The sequence below is a fragment of the Neovison vison genome, chromosome 1 (assembly GCF_020171115.1).
Source record: "Neovison vison isolate M4711 chromosome 1, ASM_NN_V1, whole genome shotgun sequence".
NCBI classification, from domain to species: domain Eukaryota; kingdom Metazoa; phylum Chordata; class Mammalia; order Carnivora; family Mustelidae; genus Neogale; species Neogale vison.
Genome location: NC_058091.1, coordinates 122,752,401 through 122,778,121, shown reverse-complemented (window position 1 = coordinate 122,778,121; position 25,721 = coordinate 122,752,401). Strand labels below are relative to the sequence as shown.

Sequence of the window (25,721 nt, the reverse complement as noted above, 5' to 3'; positions counted from 1 at the left end):
CCAGGTCAGAACCCTTGATGAGCTGTAAGAGAACAGACATCCATTCAACCACAAAGGAAAGAAGAGGAAAGGATACAAAGCAACAAAGGGTAAGAAACACATCCATTCAAGGAAGAGAAACAGTGAAAAAAGTGAAACAAAGTATTTATATATTTGAGAGAGAGAGAGAGAGAGAGAGAGAGAGCATGAGGGCAAGAGAGATTGAAATAACAAATTATAAGAGTATAAGAACAGGGAGAAGAGGTACAGAGGATGCCCAAGACACAGACAGAGGTGATTCCAAGACAAAGGACGGATGAGGTGGATGGAAACTCTGTTTGAGACGTTCAGCCCAACCCTAGGCAAGCAATGCCATCTGTGATGGTAGCTGAACAAACAAGCTTTATTGGTTCCTGGGCATCCATTCATCAGTCTTGGCACCCAGTGTTTACTGAGCACCTACTGTGTGCCTGGCACTGTACTTGTGCTGAGTTTAGGGAGATAAATACAACCCGGTGCTAGCCGTTGATTTCAAGAATCCCCCAGTCAGTTGTGAAACAGTCACATGAAGAGTTAGGATAAAATATGCCCTGTGCCATGATGGAAGTGCCTTCAAGGAATGAAGGGAGAAGGGGAACCAAGCCCTGTACAGGAAAATGAAGAAGGACTTTCTGGAAGACATGACATTAAGGGTCTTGAATAATAATTAGGAGTTAGCAAAGGCAGGGTGGGTGAGGGTGTGCTGCGCCGAAGGGCAATGAGAGCCAGGGGGTGGAAGTGAGAAGCTGCAGGTAGTTTGGGATTGTTAGAACCTTGATGAGAGGCTGTGAGTGTCAGGAGATGAGGCTGGAGAGGAACTCAAGGGCCTATCTCAAGGGCTTGATAACTTTCGCTGGGTTGGCTCTGGCAGATTTGGGTGGTTCAACAGAGAAGTGACATGGTCAGATTTTAGCTGCATTGCTCTGTGTGTTGTGTGGACAGTGGATTGGGGGCAGAACCTCTTTTCATGAGATCTCTTGAATTAGACTGAATGCCCAGCCCAGGTCCGGGAAGTGTACAAGATGGCATCCGGAGTAATGCCAGGGCTTGATGAGGGCTGCTATGAGCTGGGCCGTGTTCTACGTGCCCATGTGCTCTTTGTGGAGTGACTACTTCCCCCTCCTGAGAACCTTGTGATAAGGGTATTTTTATCATCCCCATTAAAAAAAAATATTTTGGGGACGCCTGGGTGGCGCAGTTGGTTGGACGACTGCCTTCGGCTCAGGGCGTGATCCTGGAGTCCCGGGATCGAGTCCCACATCGGGCTCCCAGCTCCATGGGGAGTCTGCTTCGCTCTCTGACCTTCTCCTCGCTCATGCTCTCCTCACTGTCTCTCTCTCTCAAATAAATAAATAAAATCTTTAAAAAAAAAAAACAGTTTAAAAAAAATATTTTGTGTATTCATTTGAGAGAGAGTGAGCATGATCTGGGGGAGGGAGGGTCAGAGGGAGAAGCAGACTCCTCATTGAGCAGGGATCCTGATGCAGGGCTCAGTCCTGGGACTCTGGTATCATGACCTGAGCCAAAGGCAGATGTTTAACCAGCTGAGCCACCCAGGTGCCCTCTTATCATCCCATTCTGACCACCATGAAACTGGGTGCAGAGAAACTGTCCCAGAGCTGGTAAGGAGCACACTGGCATTCCAGTGCAGGCTGCCTGGCTCTGATCAGCCTGTACCCACTCTCCCTCCAGCCTCCTTGGGGTCTTCTGCTGTCAGGAAGGCCCTCATAAAAGTATACTTTGGTTTTGGCATCCTGCTTCAAGTTTATGAAATCTTCCAGAGATGACTTCACATAAGCCTTGCAACAGTAACTTCTGTGAGGTAGGTAGTGTTATTCATAGCAAAGAAAACTGACCAAAGAAATTGAATGATTTGTCAAAGGTCAGAAGTTAGGTGGCAGAGTTCCGACTCGGACTTGCATCTTCCGGCCAAGTCCAGAGTCAGGTCTCATGCTCGTTTGTCAGTCAACGCTTTGGCCAACCTCATGTTGTGTGGTTATGTGGTTCAAAGGTCAGAACACTTTCCACTCCTACTGCCTTCTGTCCAGGAAAATGCTTTTCTGAATGGAAGGAGAGAATCACAGAAATATGTGTTGTTGGCATCGACTTCCTATGGTTGGGCAATGGCTTCCGCCTTCCGGACCAGGTGACGTCAGTGGTCTGGATTTCTGCCAGTGTTCTCCTGCCCAGGAAACGGACTTCCGGCCAGGGCTCCCAGCGGTCTCTGTCTTCCTGGAGCGGCAGACCTCTCAAGTTGCAGTGAGAGACTGAAAATCAGATCTCGGGGAAACTTTCATCATGGAGAAGGAGGTAAAAATGGGAAGAGGAGTTAAGACACTGTCTAGGGAGGAGCATAGCGCCCCCTCCCCACCCACTGCCTGATGTCTGGGGTTTCTCTTCCAGCATGAGGGCAGGAGCCAATGGTCAGACTGGGAGGTTTAAGAGTATGACTAGAGTATGACGAAGAGGGACGCCTGGGTGGCTCAGTCAGTTAAACGTCTGCCTGCAGCTTGGTCATGATCCCTAGGTCCTGGGATCAAGTTCAGCATCGGGATCCCTGCTCAGTGGGGAGCTTGCTTCTCCAACTCTGCTGGCTGTTCCCCCTGCTTGTGGTCTCTGACAAATAAATAAATAAAATCTTAAAAAAAAAAAAAAGACTGTGACTAAGAGACTTAAGTAAGTTGGGGGTGGAGGGGAAGAAAGGCAAGCAAAGCTAAGGAAATCTGGAAAAAATTACACATAGAGATACAAATACAGAAGGTCAAACATAGGCCAAGCATGTTGATCCCAAATCTCATGCAATTTTCTGTGGATACTAAGTCTTGAACAAATCAGTAATGCAGTAATAAGCAGCCCTCATTCTTCTTCTTCTTTTTTAATTCTGAAAGTATACTAGTTATAAAAACTAGTTATAAACTAGTTATTAAAAAATCTGAAAAATAAACACATGAATTAAAGTAGAAAGTTGAAGTGTCCCCTCCACCATCCTGATCCTCATTCTCCAAACCTGGCTTGTAAATGATGTTACGCACTTTAGCCATTCCTTCAGCCAATACTGATCTCGTTTAATCCTCAAAACAACACTGTGAGGAAAGAACTACTACTATACTTTTATTATTATTATTATTATTTTGAGAGAAAGAGAAAGAATTCACGCATGCAGTTGGGATGGGAAGGGCAGGTCGGGGGTGGGGGGAGAGAGAATCCCAAACAGACTCCCTGCCCAGTGCAGAGCAGTACGTGGGGCTCGATCTCAACCTCGAGATCAAGACCTGAGCTGAAATAGAGTCAGATGCTTAACTGACTGAACCACTTGGACACCCTGCCTTTGTTATTATCTTTAATTGTAGTAAAATATACATGACACACATTCGACCTATTTAGGGAGTCCTGGTAGCCACTGGAGGTGAGGGGCCATCATGGCTTTTTGCCTATCTGACCCACTGGTGCCATGAGTCGTGAGGCATTCACAGGGACAAATACCGGTCCTTTGCTTGTTTGAAAAGAAGCCAGCCTGGAGAGTGTAAGAATGGAAAGGATCTGGGAAAGGGTGCCCAGCTGCTGCGGCAGGGGGAGGAAGAATCCTGGTGCAGCCGGCCTCCACCACCCTGTGTCCTCCCTAAGCCTCCCATGGGCACCTCCTCTGAGAGATAGGAGGGCTACAAGGCTCCTCATGGCACACAGGTGACTGGCATCCTTCTGAGAAAGCAACCTATTGTGATTTCTTTGCCAAGAAGGAGCAGCGGAAGACACTATGGAGAGAAAGCTGGGCACAAGGGCAAAGTAGCTGTGGGAGGATGACTGTCTGGTGGTCATCAGTCTGAAGCTTGGCCCCTTGTCTGAAAAGAAGGTATGTGTCTTTTCTAATTGTATATTCTCACCTCTCTTATTGTAGATTAATTGACTATATTTTTTCATTTCTGGTTTATTTCTGAAGGCTCTATTCCATTCCATGAGCTGAGTCTATTTTTCTGCCGGTAATGTATGATTCTGACTACAGCTTTGTAGCGTATCTCGAAATGCAAGACTGGGATGCCTTCAGCTTTCTCTCCTTTCCATAATTGCTTTCATTTGTGCTTTGTTTCTTTCTTTCTTTTTTTTTTTTGCCAAATACTATTCCATGGTGGGGGTGTTTGTACCACAGTTCATATAACCATTCGTCAATTGAGGAACGTTTGTGTTGTTTCTACATTTTGGCTATCATGAATAATATTGGCATGAACATTGGGACGGGGTTAAGCCACTGCCTTGGGTTCAGGTCATGATCTCCGGGTCCTGGGATCGAGTCCCGCATTGGGCTCTTCGCTCAGCAGGGAGCCTGCTTCCCCTCTGTCTCTGCCTGCCTCTCTCTCTACTTGTGATCCCTATCAAATAAATAAATAAAATCTTAAAAAAAAATATTGGCATGAACATTCATGTACCAGAGTGTCTGTGGATAGACGTTTTCATTTCTCATGTGTATATACCCAGGAGTGGAATTCCTAGGTCATGCGGTACCTCTGTTTAACCTTTTGAGGAACTTCCAGATTATTTCTAAATTGACTGCACTGTTGGACATTCCCACTAGCAGTGTATGAAAGTTCCCATTTCTCTAATCTGTCTTTTTGATTCTAGCCATTTTAGTGGGTATAAAGTGGTGTCTCATTATGGTTTATTTTTGCATTTACCTGATGACTGACGATGTTGAGTGTCTTTTTATGTGCTTTTTGGCCATTTGTGTATCTTTGGAGAAATGTTTATTCAGATAATTTGCCCATTTTTTTGAGTTGTAAGAGTTCTTTTTTGTTAAGGTTTTATTTTATTTAAAAAATTTTTTTTCAAGATTTTATTTATTTGACAGAGATAGAGAGATCACAAGTAGGCAGAGAGGCAGACAGAGAGAGGAAGGGAAGCAGGCTCCCCACTGAGCAGAGAGCCCAATACGGGGCTTGATCCCAGGACCCTGGGATCATGACCTGAGCTGAAGGCAGACACTTAAAGGACTGAGCCACCCAGGTGTCCAGAGTTGTAAGAGTTCTTTATGTAGTCTAGATCTAAGCCACTTATCAGATATATGATTTATAAGCATTTGATATCATTCTGTGGGTCATTTTTTCATTTTATTGATTAGTGTCCTATGGTTAGTGTCCCATTTTCTTGATAAGTGTTCTTGATTAGCATCCTATGTCCTATTAGTGTCCTATAGTTTCCTACACTTGATTAGTGTCCATTTTCTTGATTAGTGTACTATTAAAGTTTAAATTTTGATGAAGTCCAATTTATCTTTTTTTTTTTCCTTTTGTTACTTGAGTACTTGGTGTCATATCCGTGAAGCCATTACCTAATGCATGGTCACAAAGATTTATGGCTATGTTATATTCTAAGAATTTAATAATTTTAGCTCTTACATTTAGGTCTTTGATCCATTTTGACTTAATTTTCATATATGACATGAGGTGGGGATCCAACTTCACTATTTGCCTGTGGATATCTCATTGTCCCAGCATTAGTATGACTTTTTACAGATGAATACTTTGTAAATGCCATGAAAAAAAGGACAGTGCCTAGTTTTGCTCACCTTTGTCTCCTCGGGATTCATTTAGCCCCTGACGTATAAGATGTTCAATAAATATGGGTGGCGTGAGTGAATATAGGAGTGACTGAGATTTAGTGAGCTTAAATAACTTTAGTGAGCTTAAATAACTGGCCAGCCATTTGGAAAGTGACCATATGGGAATTAAATGCAAGGTTTCCCATTCATTTCTTTCTTTTTTTTTTTTAATATTTTATTTATTTATTAGACAGAGATCACAAGTAGGCAGAGAGGCAGGCAGAGAGAGGGGCGGAAGCATGATCCTTCCTCAGCAGAGAGCAGGTTGCGGGGCTAGATCCCAGGACCCTGGGGAACATGACCTGAGCCGAAGGCAGAGGCTTTAACCCACTGAGCCACCCAGGTGCTCTTACCATTCATTTCTAGTAAAGAATTTTTGTGCTTCCAGGTTTCCAAAACTGTCTCAGGTTACCAAAAGCTCTTTATCACAAGAAACCAGGTTTCCTCAAAATTTCGTTTGATGCCCCTTTCTGCATCATTCCGATAATTCCATTGTTTGTGAACAACTACACTTCTCAAAACTAGTGAGCCTCCTGTTCCTTCCACTTCTGACTCCCCTCCTCTCTCCACCCTTCCCAGGCCACAGAGACAAAGACTCCACTTCCTTCTTTGGTGGTTTTACAGTTGGAAAGCTCTTCTGGATATCTGACCACAGCTTTCTGCTGCACAATTTTACTATAATCCCCAGGACTGTTAGGTGAAACTGTTTATTATGGCTGGTTTGGTGTGGGAGGTATTTAGGCTGTGCAGAAAGCTTTATGAGCTTTGTGCTGTGTGATGTACTGTTTTGGTGAAGCTTGCTCTGGTCCTGATGTGGTATTCCCTTCATGGGCCATGGTTTCTGATTGGGTTATAGTTTGCCATCTCGGAGGAGAATGAAGCCTGATGGCATGAACCCCAGTTCTAAAACATTTTGATGGACTCAGCTTTTTTGGGATGAGGACAAGGGAGAGCCTGGAAAAGAAAAATCTTTTCTCCTCAAAGCTTCCCCAGTTAAAGCCAAGACTGGTGAGAGACTTTGGCTGAATGACCAGCCCCCACCCTGACAGTGTTGAGTTTGGGCTCCCCCTGTTGGACCCTTTGGAAAGTAATTATGTGAACTACAGGAAAAATTAGGACAAGTGTGGGCACAAAAGAAAGAATATTTATGGAGAGCTTGCTCTATATTAGGCATTTTATTTAGGCATCTCTTTCATTCTTAAAGTAATCCCACAGGTAGGTCTTATCAATCCTCTTCTGCAGAGTTGGAAGATGAAGCTTGCATAAGTTACACAGGGATTTGAACCCAGAGGTTTGACACCCTAAAGTCCATACCCTTTCCATACCTTTTGTGAGCCAAGAAACCCAGCAGGCAAAAATGGCACATGAGGGGCGCCTGGGTGGCTCAGTGGGTTAAAACCTCTGCCTTCGGCTCAGGTCATGGATCCCAGGGTCCTGGGATCAAGCCCCACATCGGGCTCTCTGCTCTGCGGGGGAGCCTGCTTCCTCTCTCTCTCTCTCTCTCTCTGCCTTCCTCTCTGCCTACTTGTGATCTCTGCCTGTCAAATAAATAAATAAAATCTTTTTTTAAAAAAAAATGGCACATGAGAGCTCTTTCCTCCCTTTGCTTCCACTGGATTTAATGCTCATTTTGTTGAGACATTCCGGGGGCCCAGGAATGCTCTGGAGATCCCCTTGAACAGTGGTGTGCTTCAGTTAGCTCAGACCAACTGGTGAGATCAATTGTGAAATTGTTACAAGCTCGTTGTTAAACTGTTGTTAGTTGGAAAAGGGTCATGGTGGGAGGGAGTATTTACATCACGGAAACTGGTAACCTTTACAAATCAGGGATTCTACCCGGCTAACCCCTCAGGCTGGTTTATCAGCACACCATTGTAACCGAACTCTCCTCTGAGGTCACAAATGCCCTAACAGAGCATTGACTTTGAGGCCCTGAGAAAGAGCTGAGGATGACAGGGCCTGCCCCCAGTGGCCACAAACCTTCAACTGCAGGGTTAGGAAGGATAGACATGTCAGTTGGAAAAATGAAGATGTGTGTATGCGTGGGAGAGAGAAAAAAGGCTGTAGAATATTGGTTATTCACATGTAAACAAAATACCAACGTTTTTACTCATGGGGATTTTGGGGGGAGGGGTGGGATTTGTCATTCAGAGTTCTTTTCTTTCAGAACAGTGGAAGAGGAGATCCAATTCTTCTGGGAACTAGAAAAGTGCCCTGGATTGAGGTGGGGGTGGGGGTGGGGGCTCTGCAAAACACAGAAGAGGGGAGATCTCATTTGTGAAGGGAAGGCAACTGTGAGCCTCAAGGTCTTGAGGTGGGAGGCAGTTTGTAGACCACATTCCTGACTCTGAGACTACAGTTGGGATCCTTCTACCTGCCAGATGGTGACCTTCCTCCATCAAGGCCCCCAGGTTACCCAGAGCTATAGGAGTCTGTGAAGAGCAAAACAACACAAAGCATCAGGAGAACAAATCTTCAGAGCCAACTCTGGGTGCTTTTGGGTCATCTCCATTTGAGGACTGGAGTCAGGGGCCTTCCTCGGCTGGTCTAGATGCTGCAAAGAAAGATCCACCTCCCATAATAAAAGAAGGGGAACATCCTAGAGGGTGCAGTTGGAGGGACATCTCCATGGGGAGAGAAAGGGACTTCCCAGCCCTGCCACGTTCCCAGAAGTTTCCCTCTCACTTTATGCTTGTGAGCAACCACAGTTGAAGCCATTAGCACTGCAGACTCAGATAGATAGTAATTAAATAATACTTCCCTAAAGGCCCAGAGTTAAGAAAGGAAACCAGAGAACTGAGTAACAGGCAACCAGATAATCTGATTCACAAGACACAGCTGATTTATCTTCAGCCCACAGAAAACTTCAGGAATTGCTCCTCTGCTCCTAGCTTGCTGCCTCCATCTCAAAGCCACTCCCTGAGTCTAAGGGGAGAAGGATAGACACCTGCACATTCCCACCTCTGTCAGCTTAAGGCTCCCATTCTGAGTCCCAGGTCCCTGCCTGAGGACGCACCTCACTTATCCTGCCTGATGCCAGAATGTGCCTCTCTCAGAGATCCTGCCTGCACGTGACATTCGCCTATAGGCCTACATTAGCCTATGAGACAGCCAGTCTCCATGAAACCCCCTACAGTGAGGAGTGGGTGGAGTGTTGTCCTTTTTTCCAGGTGTTTGGAGATTGTGATCAAAGAGGCACCCAGATCCGATGGGCCAGAGCTATGATACTGATGTGAGCCCTTTTGACAGGGCAAGTTTCCGCTCACTGGTATAACTCCCAGGCTGGGTGGGCCTGGGCAGACCTCACCGTCAAGGCAGACACTGGATGGTGAGTGCAGTGGGAGGGAGCTTGAACTCAGAGGCTGCTGGTTTCTGGTAGGCAGAGATGAGCACCCTGTGGCACAGATAATATAATCAGCTATCTACTGACTGGTACAATACCTTCTCCAACCTTTGAGAGAGCCTGCCCCCTCTGCTGGTTCACATCCATTCCTTCCATAACTACTAAGTTTCTCTTAGGTGTCAGGTGCTCCACAAGACCCTGGACATAGCAGTGACCTGGGTAGCCATCTTGCCCCCATGGAGGTCACAGGACAATGGGGTGAAAGACACTGAACAAGTAATTAATGGGTGATGCTGTGAAGGAAAAGTGTAGGGTGAAGTGAGGTTCCGAATTAGCAGGAGGCTCCAATAGGACAGGGACCATGCCTGACTTGTGGACTAGTGCCGGCGTCCGGCATGGAGTGGGCGTGGACACGTTTGGTGGAGAGGATGAAGGAGTCTAGCTGAATAAAGGGTGTGTGTGTATGTGTATCATGTAGTTAGCCCTCCTTTAGTTCAGCTTGGTAAGCAGCTTTTATAAAACTGCTGATGCTCTGTGTAGTTAATGATAGGTAAGAGAGTAATGGTAATGAGATGTGCACCATTATAGGCAGCTTACTAAGTAAGAGAACAAGCCCTGACACAGAGTCCTTCCTACTTGAGTTTGAACTCTGAATGGACCACATACTGGCTATGAGAATCTGAGCAAGCTGCCCACGATTTCCTGTGCTTTGTTTCTTTACATTCTGTCTCTCAGCATTGTAAGCCTATAAGACAATGTATAGAAACTGGAATGTTATGGTATACTATAACGTTCATACTATAACTAATATAACTATCTGTCTTAAGTAGTATAGTATTACATATAGTATAACTATAGCTTATATTGTAACTGTTAATGTAATTAATAGCTATAATACTTGGTAGTTGCTGTTTATTATTCATGTACAACAAGCTTATATCCAAAAGGACCTTGGTAGTTAAAAAGACATAAACATAATCTGGATTTGATAGACAAAAGTAGAATAATGAATCAAGGAGGAAGCGAAGAGAGGGTGTGTATGCAGAGCTAGATAATATCTATATAGAAAGAGGATGAGCTCTTGGAAGTAAATAAGAAGCCTTTCCTTTTGGGGAGGGGCCAAAATGCTTGGCACGCAGGCAGCTTTTACCGCAAGACAATCTTATTCCAGGAAGTTCAGAATTTTTTAACCTCCAAAACCTGTTTGTAGAAAGTTCTGGATGAAGGCTACTCTAATGAAAGGGGGATTGATGTATAGTCACCCAGTGGCCATATTTGCAGAAAGGATAGCTGACCCTTTTGACCTTTATAAGAGGCATCAGAGAGCTTTGCATAGCTCCAAATTAGATGATACATAAATGCTTATCCAGATTTTCTGGACCTTTCTCAATTACATTTATGTTGAAAGTATGCTGTTTCCTGTTTATAGTCTCTTACCACGAGTTAACCACTGTTCCTACTTTCACTTAAGTTTTGTCTCTTGCTCTGTGAGAAACTTTTGAGCTGCCTGAAAATATTTCCTCAAATTGTTTCTCAAGTCTCTTTTCAAATATCTGCATTTATTGAGGATTAATAAAGCCAAGCTGCTTTAATTAATAAAGCCAAGCTGACAAATGCTTGTCTTTATCCCACTTTATAATTCCTAAAAATGATTATTTTCTCAGAATTCTTCACATTTTCATTACTTCAATTACCAATGTTAATGACCAGCTTTCTTCCAAGCAATTTTCGCAAAGAAATAAAGTTAAAAAAAAATTTTCCCCCATAGGTCTCTGCCTTCTGGACGATCTGCTGAGAACACAAAGCTGCTTCTTGAAGCTGGGTGGTTGGCTTTCCTCACCCGACCAGACCCAGCTGGGAGGCACCCTTCTAGCTGTGCCACAGGAAGATCTGCACAGACAATTGAAACAACCCAAATGTCAGATTTATGGAGGTCATGTGTCCTGAGTATCCACATCAAGATACAAACAAGCAATGAAGCCAGGTACCCCATCACTGCTTCTTTGTTTTACTGCAATAATTCTAGCTATGATTAGTTGTAGCTACAGTGTTAAGCCCCATTGTTAATTATTTTTTGGTAATTTGGGGAGCCAGAGTCATGGGCATGTAATTCAAATGTTGTTCCTTTACTGGGCTCAGACAGATTCACATGACACAGTTTGCTTCTTTGCCTCGTGTGTCTGTTCCTCTCCCTTTTCTGTCATTATCATGAGGCCATTACTGAACTTTCAAGGCATGACCCTTGTTAGGAAATGATGGAAACAATGCAGTTGCTCTATAACCACCAATTACATTGTGAATTCTTATAAATAAATGCACTCAACTTTCAACATTACTCATTCATTGTAAAATGGTAAGAGGTCCAATATGTTTAGAGATGTGGTTCATGCTTTGCTGGCTGTACTTCCTGGAAAAGGATCCAGAATAGTGATGGCCGGGTGAGACATTGTGAGGGGAGCAATGGCTGGTCAGGGGTCACATCACACACAAAACCCTGACTGGAGAAGCATGGCATCTTCTGACGTCTTTTGTAGAGGACAGTTTTCTTTAGATAGAAACAATAGATGGAAGAAGCTTTGTTGACTGTGTTGGGGGGGTCTTTGGCCCTCCAGTGACCTTAGACCTCCCACAGGTCTAGGCAAATCTGCTGCATATTATATGAAACTTCAGTTATTATGTATAACTTCCTATAAAATAAGAAATAGGCAAGAGATGCATTCTTTTTTTTTTTTTTTAATTTATTTGACAGACAGAGATCACAAGTAGGCAGAGAGGCAGGCAGAGAGAGAGGAGGAAGCAGGGTCCCCGCCGAGCAGAGAGCCCAATGCAGGGCTCGATCCCAGGACTCTGGGATCATGACCTGAGCTGAAGGCAGAGGCTTTAACCCACTGAGCCATCCAGGTGCCCCAGGTAAGAGATGCATTCTTGAGAAGAGGGAGTTAAGTTGCCTTTGAGAGGAGGTGGAGGGCATTACCTATTAGGTTATTGAAGGTATTAAATGGGATGATGTATGAAAAAGGTCTTATTTAGCCCCTGGAAGGTAGTAGGAGCTCAATAAATGTGAAATTACTCCTCCTCCTCCTATTATTATTATTATTATTATTATTACCTGCCTCTCGGCTTCAGCCCCCTTGGGTTTCCTGTCTGGCAACACTTCCCAACTTGTTCATTTCTTGCCCTTCCTTGGGTTCTTTTGTTTATCTTAAGTTCTACTTCTGTTTTCTGAAATAACCATATCTTGTATCTACGGTTGAAGAGCTAAGACCACTGAGGGACCTCAGGAGTATGTGTAGTCATAGATGGGGATAATAACTAATTCCCAGGTCTTCTGACTTAAGAGTATTCAGGCCCTAGGGACAGGGTTTTTACCCTTTTCAAGATGGAGTCCTGTATTACATAGTTTATAGTTATTCCAGTTCGTAGGGTTGCTGATAGTAGTATTGGTGGAGTACCCCAACCCCCCTCCCTTTCTAGATCAGGCCCAGTTGTGATCAAGCCTATCAGCTCATGTCACACAATCAGAACTTGCTTATTTGGGGCATTCTGGATGATGTCAAAACTTGCGGTCCAGGTGGGCAAGAGCCTAAATGAGAACCACCTCAAGAGAACCTCCTGTCTGGAGCCTCATGCTGAATTGTCGGTTGTTTTCATATGGGAGGAGGGGCAGGTGGGGGGCTGAGAGAGAATGAGAGAGGTGGCCTTGTTATTTAGGCTCTTCCTCTGATAGTAAATGGCCAGCTCGGGGGAGCTGTTCCAACTCTAGTTCTGGGCTCTCAAGTGGTTTTTACTTACAACAATGCCTAAGCTCAGGCCAGTGGGAAAACAGCCTGGAAATTAGGAGCCTCAGATTTTCTTTTTCAGATTCCCCCAAATGTCTCATTTTTTTACAAAAAATGAGTTTATGTTTTTGTGAATCAGGATTGAAATAATACAGGCCATACATTATTATATACATTATTATATTGGTTGATATTTTTATGTTTCTTTTTAAAATATTTTATTTTATTTTATTTTATTTATTTATTTGTCAGAGTGAGCACAGGCAGACAGAGTGGCAGGCAGAGGCAGACAGAGAAGCAGGCTCCCGCTGAGCAAGGAGCCCGATGTGGGACTCGATCCCAGGACGCTGGAATCATGACCTGAGCCAAAGGCAGTGGCTTAACCAACTGAGCTACCCAGGCGTCCCTCTTTTTAAAATTTTTAAAAATTATTATTTTTATGTTTGTAAAATTTTTAATAAATAAATTTTTATTTTATTATAATTTATTAAAATTTTAAAATTTTTATTTATTTATATGACAGAGAGGGATCACAAGTGGGCAGAGAGGCAGAGAGAGAGAGGAGGAAGCAGGCTCCCTGCTGAGCAGAGAGCCCGATGCGATGCGGAGCTTGATCCCAGGACCTGAGACCATGACCTGAGCTGAAGTCAGAGGCTTTAACCCACTGAGCCACCCAGGCACCCCTTATTAAAATATTTTTATTAAATTTTGTTTTTGTGTATATTTTAATGTGTAAATTCTCTCACTCGTTCTATTTTCCCCCTTGTAATGTATTTGTTGATGAAAGTGTGTTGTTATCGTTTGTTTGTTGGTTTTATTTTTGTCCTATAGAATTTCCCTCAGTCCGTGTTTGACTTATTTTGTAGGACTCCTCAGAGAATGTTGTGAACTTCCAAAAGAATGTGCATAATGTCAGCTTGTCTCTCTTTTGGTTATGTTATCAGGTACTGACTAATCCATGATTTTCTTAGGAGTTGCGAAATGGTGATAATGGAATTCTACCATTCTTTTCTTCTTTTACTAGCTGGACTACTTCTGTAAGAGAAATTCCCTCTTCAACCATGTGATCCGGTATGGTTCCTATGGGAAAGGCAGGATAAATGTTGGTTTCTCTTTATGACCAGTTTTCGAGTTATTAAGTTGGCTACCTACAACTCTCCAAATGTGATCAATTAAAAAAATCATTATGGGGGCGCCTGGGTGGCTCAGTGGTTTAAGCCTCTGCCTTCAGCTCAGGTCATGATCTCAGGGTCCTGGGATCGAGCCCCACGTCGGGCTCTCTGCTCAGCAGGGAGCCTGCTTCCCCATTCTCTCTCTCTCTGCCTGCCTCTCTGCCTACTTGTGATCTCTTGCTATCAAATAAATAAATAATCTAAAAAAAATCATTATGAAGTCATGGGTTTAAATATATTTGATGTATTTTAATTTATTGCAGCCCATTGCAATTGTATTCTTATGAATGCTTGAATTGTCCCATCTTTGGCAAGTGGGGATCTCCTCACCTACCTTTTATTTACTTATTTTAAGATTTTATTTATTTATTTGATGGAGAGAGAGATCACAAGTAGGCAGAGAGGCAGGCAGAGAGAGAGGGGGAAGCAGGCTCCACGCTAAGCAGAGAGACTGATGCGGGGCTCGACTCCAGCACCCTGAGACCATGACCAGAGCCGAAGGCAGAGGCTCAACCCACTGTGTCACCCAGGCGCCCCTCCTCATGTACCTTTGATGTAGTCCCAAGATACTCTGATAGCTTCTTGAGTTTTTTGTTATGATGAGATATCCAAGCACATCTTGTGTATTCCCTTCTCCAAGCAGATAACCAAACATTTCTTTAAGGTTTCCATCGATGGGAAATTGCAAATCAAGACCACAGTCTGGGTGGCAGGGATGTTCATTGCTAGTGGGTCGATCCTTGTTTTCAAGGGCCTTCTGGTGGACAGGAAACACAAACATATATGCTTCTACATAAAGTCATTCTTTGTTTATACTAACACCCTTGACTCAAATAGAGACTCCCATTGTTTCACAAGACTTATCTTAGAGCTGCTCTTTCTCCCAACCAAATATCTCGACCAAACACATCAACATTTGTGTTATCTCTCCATATTATCACCATTAATTGACTAATCAATCAATTGATTAACGATTAGTCATTTAATATAAAAATGAAAACCATTTTTCAATTCCTTTTATCCCTAGGATATATCTCACTAGGTATATACAGTTAGGTTAATGTTTAGGGTTAAAATTGTTTGAAATAGTCTTTTTCTTTGTGATTATATCACTAACTTATTGAGCAGTTAGATTTTATTTATTTTGCTTTTTAGAAAAAGCTTTTTTAAAAAAAGGATTTTATTTATTTATTTGAGACAGAGAGAGAGAGAGAGAGAGAGAGAGGTTGAACAGGGCTGGGGAAGAGGGGCAGAGGTGGAGGGAAAAGCAGACTCCCTGCTGAGCAAGGAGCCTGGAGCTCAATCTCAGGCCCCCAGGATCATGACATGAGCCAAAGGCAGACACTTAAGCAACTGAGCCACGCAGACACCCCTATAGAAAGCTTTCTAAAATTAATTTTTTGGTAATTATTTAAAATATTTACAGAGCTTCAAAGTCAGGTCTATGAAACAAAGTGTGTCAGAAAAACCAAGTTTCTATCCCTATATCCTCTACTCAATTTTCTCCTTCTCCCATAGACATTTTAAAAAGTTTTTGTCTTATTCTTCCATTGTTAAAAAGAAATATATATATATTTCTTTTTAACAATGGAAGAATAAGACAAAAACTTTTTGTTTCCACCAATATATATGTGTATATATATTCATTTGTTCTTATATATAGTAGCATTCTATGTGATTTCCCCCACTTTTCATTTAAAATATTATTATACTTATTGAGATATTTACATACAGTTCTTGACAATATGGTAGTGGTCTCTCCATGGCAATCTATACAGACTTATTTTAAAAGAAGATTTATTTATTTATTGGAGAGAGAGAGAGAACAGAGGGAGAGTGAGAGAAAGAAGCAGACTCCCTGCTGGCGTCACTCCTGGGGCCATTTTGATCCTCTTCACTGGGCACCACAGAGGACACCACAAAGGCAAAAGGTGGTTTTCCTGAGGCAGCTGAGTGGTGGCTTGCTACTTACTTGTGATCAGGGGGAGCGGCAGAGGGAGAAGGAGAAGCAGGCTCCCCACTGAGCTGGGATCCCATCATGACCTGAGCTGAAGGCAGATGCTTAACTGACTGAGCCATTTAAAAGCAGGTACCCTGCTTTTAAATTTTTATGTAGTTAAGTTGATCAATCTTTCTCTTTAGTTGAAGCTGGATTTTTGGCTGTAGTTACGAAAGTCTTCTCTACTCTCACGTCACAGAGAAATTCTGCCATTTTTCCCCCCTTGGTACTTCTATAGTTTCAATTTTTTTAAAAAAATATTTACTTATTTGAGAGAGAGACAGAGAGAGCACTTGCAAGAGGTGGGGAGGAGCAGAGAGGGAGGGAGAGGGGAGCCCGAGCAGGGCTCCATCTCACAACCCTGAGATAATGACCTGAGCCAAAACCAAGAGTCAGACGTTTAATTGATAGAGCCACCCAGGTGCCCTGCTACAGCTTCAATTAAAAAAAAAATCCTATGTAGAAGTTATCCTTTGTGTGCGATGATAAATGGATCAAATTTATTTTTTTATGTAGAGTCTCAAAGTTGGTATTATTAGCTCCCTTCCTCCCTCCCTTCCACTTGCTTTTTCCTGGACATTGTATTCCTTTCTAGGTTTGTCAAAACTGGACATGGATCAAAATAAACATCTGTTCAACTCCCTGAACTTGTTCCATTTTGTTGCCTGTTTTTCTTTCCTGGACTCTGTGATTTCTGTAGTGTTTTTCCAGCAGCTCAAGGGAGTAATGACCTTTTGGGCTTTAGGAAGACTGGGCTAAAGATCTGTCCAGAGAGTGAATCAAGCTGGAGCAGGTCCTACAGGGGCCACTGCTAAGAGTGGGGGGCAAGGGGGAGTGAGGGGGTTGGAGAGGGTGGGAGGGTGGGGGTGGGAGTGGTGGGGGGTAGGAGTGGGAGGTGTGGGGGGTGTGTGAGGGTGGAGGTAGGTAGAAAACTGGCTTCCTGGGCACAGAGCGAAGGTTCTCACTTAGGAGCACTCCGGAGGGACCTCAGTTCTTGTTAATGATCCATGTTTCCTGTCCCCATGCACTTACTGCTCTTGTTTTTATGTCAGGAAATTCCAGTTTTCTAACTGGAGCAGACTGGAGACCGAGGGAAGAGAAGTGGACAGCAAAAGGGAGGAATGGGACGCAGAATTGGAACCTGTCTTCCTCTATGTTCACCTGCTATCCAGGGCATCTCTGTATCATTAATACCAGTTGCTATTGTTTGGAAGCACAGAAAAGATGTCACCTCAATTTTGTAACAACTTGATCATGAGGAAATGATCTAGAATCTGGGCCCAGGAGTAAAGAGAGCTCCCCTCAGGGCAGGAGAATATGCACCACTTCTTCCATCCTTCAGATTCTGAACATTTCCATTCCATGTTCAAACACCCTCCACTTTCACCCTCAACCTTCTGACTGAGAAACAAAACACACAAACACAAACCCTGACTGTGTTCTACAAACAAGCTAAGGTGAAGAAGGTATTCAGCTCCTCAGATGGAAAGAACAGAGAGACACCCAAACTACCTTCAGGGAGGTGCTTTTTCCAAGGCTACACAGGTAAGAAAGATAGGAAATGGCTCTCCATCTTGCAAGATGGTCAGTGGAAAAGCTGAGAAGCGGGACACTAAGAAGAAACCTGAAGCCAAGCAGGCCAATGCTGGTGGCAAGGTTAAGAACAGTAACCCCAAGGCTAAAATGCCAAAGAAGGGGAAAGCCTACTGCAGCCAATAGATACCCTATCCTAGTCAGAGGATGTGTGTTCCAGAAGGGCTCTGTGCGATAGGACATATCAGCAGCTAGATCCAGGGTGGAAAAGAAAAAAGAGAAGGTTCTTGCTACGGCCACGAACTGGTTGGTGGTGACCAGAATGTTGGTACCCACGAAGTTCAACTTGGCCCAATGCCTAAGAATCATCCTGCTGAAGATGTGTCTTGAAAGCAGTTGAACCTCGCAAAAACCCTTTCAGTCAGCGCATGAGAAAACCAAGCTGGCATCACTCCTGGGGCCATTTTGATCCTCTTCACTGGACACCACAGAGGACACCACAAAGGCAAGAGGTGGTTTTCCCGAGGCAGCTGAGCGGTAGCTTGCTACTTGTGACTAGACCCCTGGCCCTCAGTCCTCTGTGTAGAACACACCAGAAATTTGTCATTGCCACCTCCACCCAGACATGTCATGGAGGTGTACTTCAAGAAGAAGAAGCTGCATAAACCCAGACACCAGCAAGGTGAGTTCTTTGATACGGAGAAGGACAAATTAGAAATCACAGGGCAGCACCAAGTTGGTCAGAAAGTTGTGGACTGACAAATTCTGCCAAAAATCAAAGATTTTCCTCAGCTTCAGGGCTTTTTCTGCCCTGTTTTCTCTTACAAATGGAGTTTATCCTCACAAACTGGGGTTCTTACAAATTTCTTACAAAGAATCTAATTAAATAACAGATCCACAGGAAAAAAAAAAAAAAAGAGGGGCACCTGGTGGCAGAGTCGGTTGAGCATCTGACTCTTGGTTTCAGCTCAGGTTGGGATGTCAGGGTCATGAGATTGAGCCTCACATTGGGCTCCACACTCAGTGCAGAGTCTGCTTGGGATCCTCTCTCCCTCTCCCCCTGCCCCTGTTGCAAGGCTCACATGTGCATGCACTCTCTTGTTCTCTCAAAATAAATAAGTCTTAAAAAAAAAAAAAGAAGAAGAAGAAGAAGAAGAAATGATCTGCGAGGCCTTGAGGAACCTGGAATGCCATTCAGGATATAACAGTCATGGGATGTTGCCGCCTGGCTGAGAGGAGGAAACCATTCTCTATCCTTGAGGACTATAGCAGAAAATCCTTCCGTCCCTCCCTTCCACCCTTCTTCCTCCCCTCCTTCCCTCCCACCTTCTTCCATTCCTTCCTTTTATCCCTTCCTCCTTCCTTCTCTCCTTCCCTCCCTCCTTCCTCCTTCCCTCCTTCCTTCCTTTGTTTTTGCTTTAAGGTATGATAGTATCCTTAATTTGGGGGAGTATTGCTCTTTAGTTAAGACAACACTCTGCAATGTATCCTTTGAATACATGAAATTAAGGCAGAATCTGAACTGAGAGGCTCACCAAAGAGGTGTTGCATTGCTGAGCACAGTGAGAAGAAAGGGTGTCTTCCATGAGCAGAGAGATGAGAAATGTCCAGAGGGGTCCCCTGAGACAGAAATCATTTTAGGAACAGTCACTTTTGATATGGAATTCTACTGTGTCCCTGTTCTGGGCTGTCTTTTTAAATTTAATTTAAAGATTTTATTTTGGGGGAGTGGGAGAGGGAGAAGCAGGCCTCCCAATGAACAGGGGGTCTGATGCAGGGCCTGATCCTTGTACCCTGAGATCATGACCTGGGTAGAAGGCGGACGCTTAATGACTGAGCACCCAGGTACCCCCCCCCCCCTTTTTTTGAGAGACAGAGTGCACACACAAGGGATGGTGGGGAGGGGCAGAGAGAGCAAGGGAGAGAATCTTAAGCAGACTCCATACTGAGTGTGGAGACTGATGTGGAGCTTGATCCCATAGCCCTGAGATCATGACCTGAGCCAAAATCAAGAGTTGGATGCTTAACAGACCAAGCCCTCCAGGTGCCCCTGTAATTCCTCTTCTTGACTGTGCTATCCACGGTTCAAGCCTCTACTGAAGCTGAGTTGACCCCTAGCTCAGTGTTAGTTTGTAAAAGAAGGGAGAGGATGAAGAGGCTGGATACCCACAGGGAAGTAGTGAGAGGGAGAAACAAGAGGTAATATTGACCTTGGGTATTAACTGGGGATACAGACTGACCCAGGTGGCACTTCCTGGGTCAGAGTCCTAGACTTCCTGCAACTGTAGAAAAGTGGGGCTCTGAGTCATTTTGTAACTCGAGCCCATGGGTATAAGAGCACCCAGCTCCAGGGGTCCCAAATAGACCAGGTTCAGCCACTTACCACTCAAAAAATCCAAAGGCAGAGACACAAGTGGTCGTGAAACAAGAAAGCAGTTCATTTCAGAGAGGTCAACACTGGGACGGCGGAGGACTGACTAACATCTCAAAGACTGTCTCCAAAGTGCTGAAAATCTTCTAGGTTTATAGAGGGAAAATGTGGGACAAAGGTTGGTAGGGACGCACAGGCGGCAGCAGAGGTCAGGTGACTCACTGCCTTGGGGTCACCCTTGTGTGGGGGGCCTTGCTGGCTCTAGGCAGTCTTTATTGCTTGAGGGGATAGTGTCAGTCTCCAGCTCTGCCCTCGGGGTCTTTTGCCTGAGTTAAGAGAGAAGCTGGAAAGAATAACTGAATCACTTGGAAAAGAGACTGAGAGGTCCAGAAGGAAATAGTTGAAGTCCTTCCTCAGTTTGACTCTTAGAAGACAGCGATGGCCAGAGGCTGAGAAGCTGGACTTCCCTTTCACTGTGCGGAGCTCTTGTCCCTAGTAGTGCCGGCATATTCCTGTGTCTCTGGGGGATTATTCCAAAGACCCCCCCCACCCCTGAACAGCTTTGCTGTTTCAAATCTCTTCCCCTTTCACACATTCTTCTCCCACCTTTTGTACCTTCTTCCTTGCTCCTTCACTCTCTCCCAATCCCTTCTTCTTTTTTAAAAATATATATATTTTATTTTTTCAATGTTCCAACCCACACTCAGTGCACCATGCAATACGTGCCCTCCTTAGTACCCACCACCAGGCTCACAAAACCCCTCATCTCCTTCTCTCCAAAACCCTGTTTGTTTCTTAGAGTCCACAGTCTCTCATGGTTCAACTTCCCCTCAATCTCTTCTTTTTTTTTTTTTTTTAAGATTTTATTTATTTATTTGACAGAGAGAAATCACAAGTAGACAGAGAGGCAGGCAGAGAGAGAGAGAGAGAGGGAAGCAGGCCCCCTGCTGAGCAGAGAGCCCGATGCGGGACTCGATCCCAGGACCCTGAGATCATGACCTGAGCCGAAGGCAGCGGCTTAACCCACTGAGCCACCCAGGTGCCCCCCTCAATCTCTTCTTGATCACATTCTTCAACATTGTTTTCTTTCTACCTTTTTTTTTTTTTAATCTTTCCATCCGACCATCTTTGGTCTTTTCTTCTATTTCCCCCTTCTTTCCCATCTCCTCACCTTACCTACTACCAGATAGCTCCTTGCCTTTCTCCCAGTTTTCATTGCAGCAGCTTTTTATCTTGTCCCTTCACATACCGGAGGGCATAAACTTATGGTCCACTGCTTGATAATCGCAGAAATATAATTTGCGAGCAGAATGTTTACCAAAAATATCGAATCATTTCCAACATTAAAAAATGGCAGATCTCACCTTTAAAAAATCCAGATTTCTAGCTTTTAAAAATTAAAACTATCTAGCATGAGGCCTGCATTGATTGCTGGTAACAACTGATGGAGCTGGGTAGGAGCTGCTCATGTCAGGTCACCAGGGTCCCCTGACCTGTCCTGTGACCTCCCTCGCACTGCGGGGAAAATGTCAATCAGCACTTGTCATTAGCTATAGCAGTTTTTTTCCGTTTAGCAGAAAAGTTCCTGTTCCTACCCACATCTTTACTCAAAAGTGGAAGAACAGAGACCAGGAGAGCCTTTTTTTCTCATTTACATTTCCCTATTTCCCTCAGCAGGAGGCGACGTCTGCAGCCTCTGTTATTAAAGACTCATCCCTCCCTTCCCCCCATTTCTTCCTCCCCCCACTCTTTTTCCATAGTATATCCTCTGCTCACCTTTTGTTCTCATGAAGATTAGTATTTAATGCAGCACTGAAAGGCTAAGTAACTTCCGGACCACTACTGAAACTTTAAATCTTCAATTTACAGAAAAGTTCTGTGAAAAATCCTTGTATTTGTACAGCAGTGTTTTGAGTATGTTCATAGATGGAAGTAGTTCTTGACAGTCTATTACTTGCCTTGCTATTTGTATCATCTGGCTAACAAGCTAGTCATGGGGCTGAGAGCTGACTTACGGTCACAGAGTATGCCAAGTCAGTCTTCTTTTAGGGTCATCACCGGGCGGGGTGGGGTCATGGCATTCAGCTGGTAGCAACAGAAACTGAAAAAATAATGAAATACACAATTTAGTGCTTTAATTTTTCTGCATTTAAAATAAATCTTGGGGAGGCACCTAGGTGGTTCAGCTGGTTAAGCGTCGCTTCGATTTTGGCTCAGGTTATGATGTCAGGGTCTTGAGAATGATTCCTGTGTCCGGCTCTGCACTGGGTATGGAGCCTGCTTAAGATTCTCTCTTTCTCCTCCCTTACCCCCTGCTTCCTTGCAAGTGTGTGTGCGCGTGTGCACTCTCTCTCTCTAAAAAGAAAATCAATCTCACTGTGAGAACAGGGCTCCTGACAGCACGGCAGGAACCTGGCTCCCTCAACCTCCAGAGCCGTCATCTCTAGGACTGGCTGTGTCTTCCTTCATTTCTTCATTTCTTCATTTATTTTCCTCTTTAACCTTTACCACATTCAGACATACTATCCAGCAGTTTATTTATGATTTGTCTCCTCCCACTAGACTGTAAACGTACACGGATTTTTGTCTGTTTTCTTCATGCAGAGTCCCCAGTGCTGAAACCTCCTTGTGTTTGTGGAGTGAGTGAAAAAATGCTGTTGAGATGTCCGTGGGAGCCCCGTCTGCCATGCTTCTGCTCCAGGCAGGGAGAAGTGGGAGGGTGAACCGCGGGGGACGCGAGCCTGTAGAGTCAGCCCCAGGAAAGGATTTCTGGAGAAGTCCCATTTAGTAACTTAGAAGGACACCCATTCAACTGTGTCACACAGCCGCTTCTACCTCCATGGGAAACTGAGAAAAAACATTTTTTTAAGCAAAGGAACATTTCTAAACAAAGTAAAATTGGGCTTCTGTCAGTAGGAGAAATAGAGAATGGGCATCGGGTCTCTGCAAGATGGCTGTGGTGCCCTCTGAGTTCTTGAGCTCCACCATGGCCCTATGCCCTGGCCTTCTACTTTATTTACTCTTGTGAGTAACATCAGCTTCCTTGCACTTCACTACACTGTGAGTCTTTAATTCCATATTTACTTTTCACCTGTTGGGTTTCTAAAAGCTTTTTTTTTTTTTTTTTAAAGATTTTATTTATTTATTTGACAGACAGAGATCACAAGTAGGCAGAGAGGCAGGCAGAGAGAGGCGGGGAGGCAGACTTCCCGCTGAGCAGAGAGCCCAATGTGGGACTTGATCCCAGAACCCTGGGTTGTGGGCAGAGGCTCTAACCCACTGAGCCACCCAGGGTCCCCTAACCTGTTGGGTTTCTAAAAGATACTGGCCTATAAAACCAAGAACTATGAATAGTAAGATAACCCCCACCTTTATTACACCAACCATTCAATTTTAGGTATCACTATTCTTTCTGAAACATTCAGTGGCTTAAGCTCAGTGGCAACAAGCCCCTGACTGTGTGTGTGCTGGCACAAGTGTATGTGCAAGTATGTGTGCGCACATGTCTTCACACGTGCACGAACCTGTGTCCACATAGGACAGAAAAGGGGAAGAGGAAAGAAGCTTCTCCATGCCTCTTCCTCTTCCCTTCCAAGGCAGATGTTGTCTGGAGCTGAGAATGCTTTATTTATTTTTAAAAATATTTTTATTTATTTGACAGAGAGAGACAGCAAGAGAGGGAACATAAGCAGGGGGAGTAGGAGAGAGAGAAGCATCTTCTCTTCGAGCAGGGAGCCCAGTTCAGGGCTTAATCTCATGATCCTGGGATTATGACCTGAGCTGAAGGCAGATGCTCAATGACACCCAGGTGCCCTGAGAATGCTTTAATGTGTAGAATGCAAGGCTGTGCACCCCAGCAGATAACCTGAGGCACAGGGAGAATTGGGTAATCCAGCCTCGCCTATGAACTCAGGAAGGTGGTGAGGTGGTGAGTGTGGCTGAATTCTCACCTCTGCTTGGCTCCCTTGGCCTTAGGCCCTCCAAAGGAAGGGGCTTTTTTTTTTTTTTCTAACTTGCACAAAAGGAGCTCTTTGTTGCCCAGCTGGTATGCCTCTGGGCTACCAGTGCCTATTTAACTCGCCCTGAGGGGGAGTCTTTTATTTTTTTCTTAAAATTTTTTAAAAGATCTTATTTATTTGACAGAGAGAGAGAGATCACAAGTAGGCAGAGAGGCAGGCAGAAAGAGAGGAGGAAGCAGGCTCCCCCCACAAGCAGAAAGCCCAATTCGGCACTTGATCCCACCACCCTGAGATCATGACTTGGGCCTGAGGCAGAGGCTTAACCCACTGAGCCATCCAGAAGCCCCTAGTGGGAGAATCTTTAAAAAATGCACACGATCCGTTCCTGATTAAAACGCTTCAAAGTATAGGGATAGAGGGAACATTCCTGAACTTCATCAAATCTATCTATGAAAGACCCACAGCAAATATCATCCTCAATGGGAAAAAGTTTGCAACCTTCCGGTTGAGATCAGGAACACGACAAGGATGCCCACTCTCACCACTCTTGTTCAACATAGTATTAGAAGTCCTAGCAACAGCAATCAGACAACAAAGAGAAATAAAAGATATCCAAATTGGCAATAAAGAAGTCAAACTCTCTCTCTTTGCAGGTGACATGATTCTTTATATGGAAAACCCAAAAGACTCCACCCCCAAACTACTAGAACTCATACAACAATTCAGCAACATGGCAGGATACAAAGTCAATGTACAGAAATCAGTGGCTTTCTTATACACTAATAATGAAAATATAGAAAGGGAAATTAGAGAATCGATTCCATTTACTATAGCACCAAGAACCATAAGATACCTGGGAATAAACCGAACCAAAGAGGTAAAGGATCTGTACTCGAGGAACTACAGAACCCTCATGAAAGAAATTGAAGAAGATACAAAAAGATGGAAGACCATTCCATGCTCTGGGATCGGAAGAATAAACATTGTTAAAATGTCTATACTGCCTAGAGCAATCTATACTTTTAGTGCTATTCCGATCAAAATTCCACTGGTATTCTTCAAAGAGCTGGAGCAAATAATCCAAAAATTTGTATGGAATCAGAAGAGACCCTGAATTGTTAAGGAAATGTTGAAAAACAAAAATAAAACGGGGGGCATCATGTTACCTGATTTCAAGCTTTACTACAAAGCTGTGATCACCAAGACAGCATGGTACTGGCATAAAAACAGACACAGAGACCAGTGGAACAGGGTAGAGAGCCCAGATATGGACCCTCAACTCTATGGTCAAATAATCTTCGACAAAAGAGGAAAAAATATAGAGTGGAAAAAGGACAATCTCTTCAATAAATGGTGCTGGGAAAACCGGGCAGCTATATGTAGAAGAATGAAACTCGACCATTCTCTTACACCGTACACAAAGATAAACTCAAAATGGATAAAAGACCTCAATGTGAGACAGGAATCCATCAGAATCCTACAGGAGAACATAGGCAGTAATCTCTTTGATATCAGCCACAGCAACTTCTTTCAAGATATGTCTCAAAAGGCAAAGGAAACAAAAGCAAAAATGAACTTTTGGGACTTCATCAAAATCAAAAGCTTCTGCACAGCAAAGGAAACAGTCAAGAAAACAAAGAGGCAACCCACGGAATGGGAGAAGATATTTGCAAATGACAGTTCAGACAAAAGGTTGATATCCAGGATCTATAAAGAACTCCTCAAACTCAACACACACAAAACAGACAATCATATCAAAAAATGGGCAGAAGATATGAACAGACACTTCTCCAATGAAGACATACAAATGGCTATCAGACACATGAAAAAATGTTCATCATCACTAGCCCTCAGGGAGATTCAAATTAAAACCACATTGAGATACTACCTTTACACCAGTTAGAATGGCCAAAATTAGCAAGACAGGAAACAACATGTGTTGGAGAGGATGTGGAGA

General features: G+C 43.9%; 1 long non-coding RNA gene across 1 annotated transcript; it reads left to right on the top strand.

Annotated features, from left to right (window-relative positions):
• Nucleotides 1–2,104: 2,104 nt before the first annotated feature.
• On the top strand, nucleotides 2,105–24,461 carry LOC122912021. Its single transcript, XR_006385528.1, has 5 exons — nucleotides 2,105–2,328; nucleotides 3,753–3,868; nucleotides 10,720–10,935; nucleotides 16,954–18,116; nucleotides 24,418–24,461. It is a non-coding gene; the product is annotated as an uncharacterized LOC122912021 (long non-coding RNA).
• The last annotated feature ends 1,260 nt before the right edge of the window (nucleotides 24,462–25,721 follow it).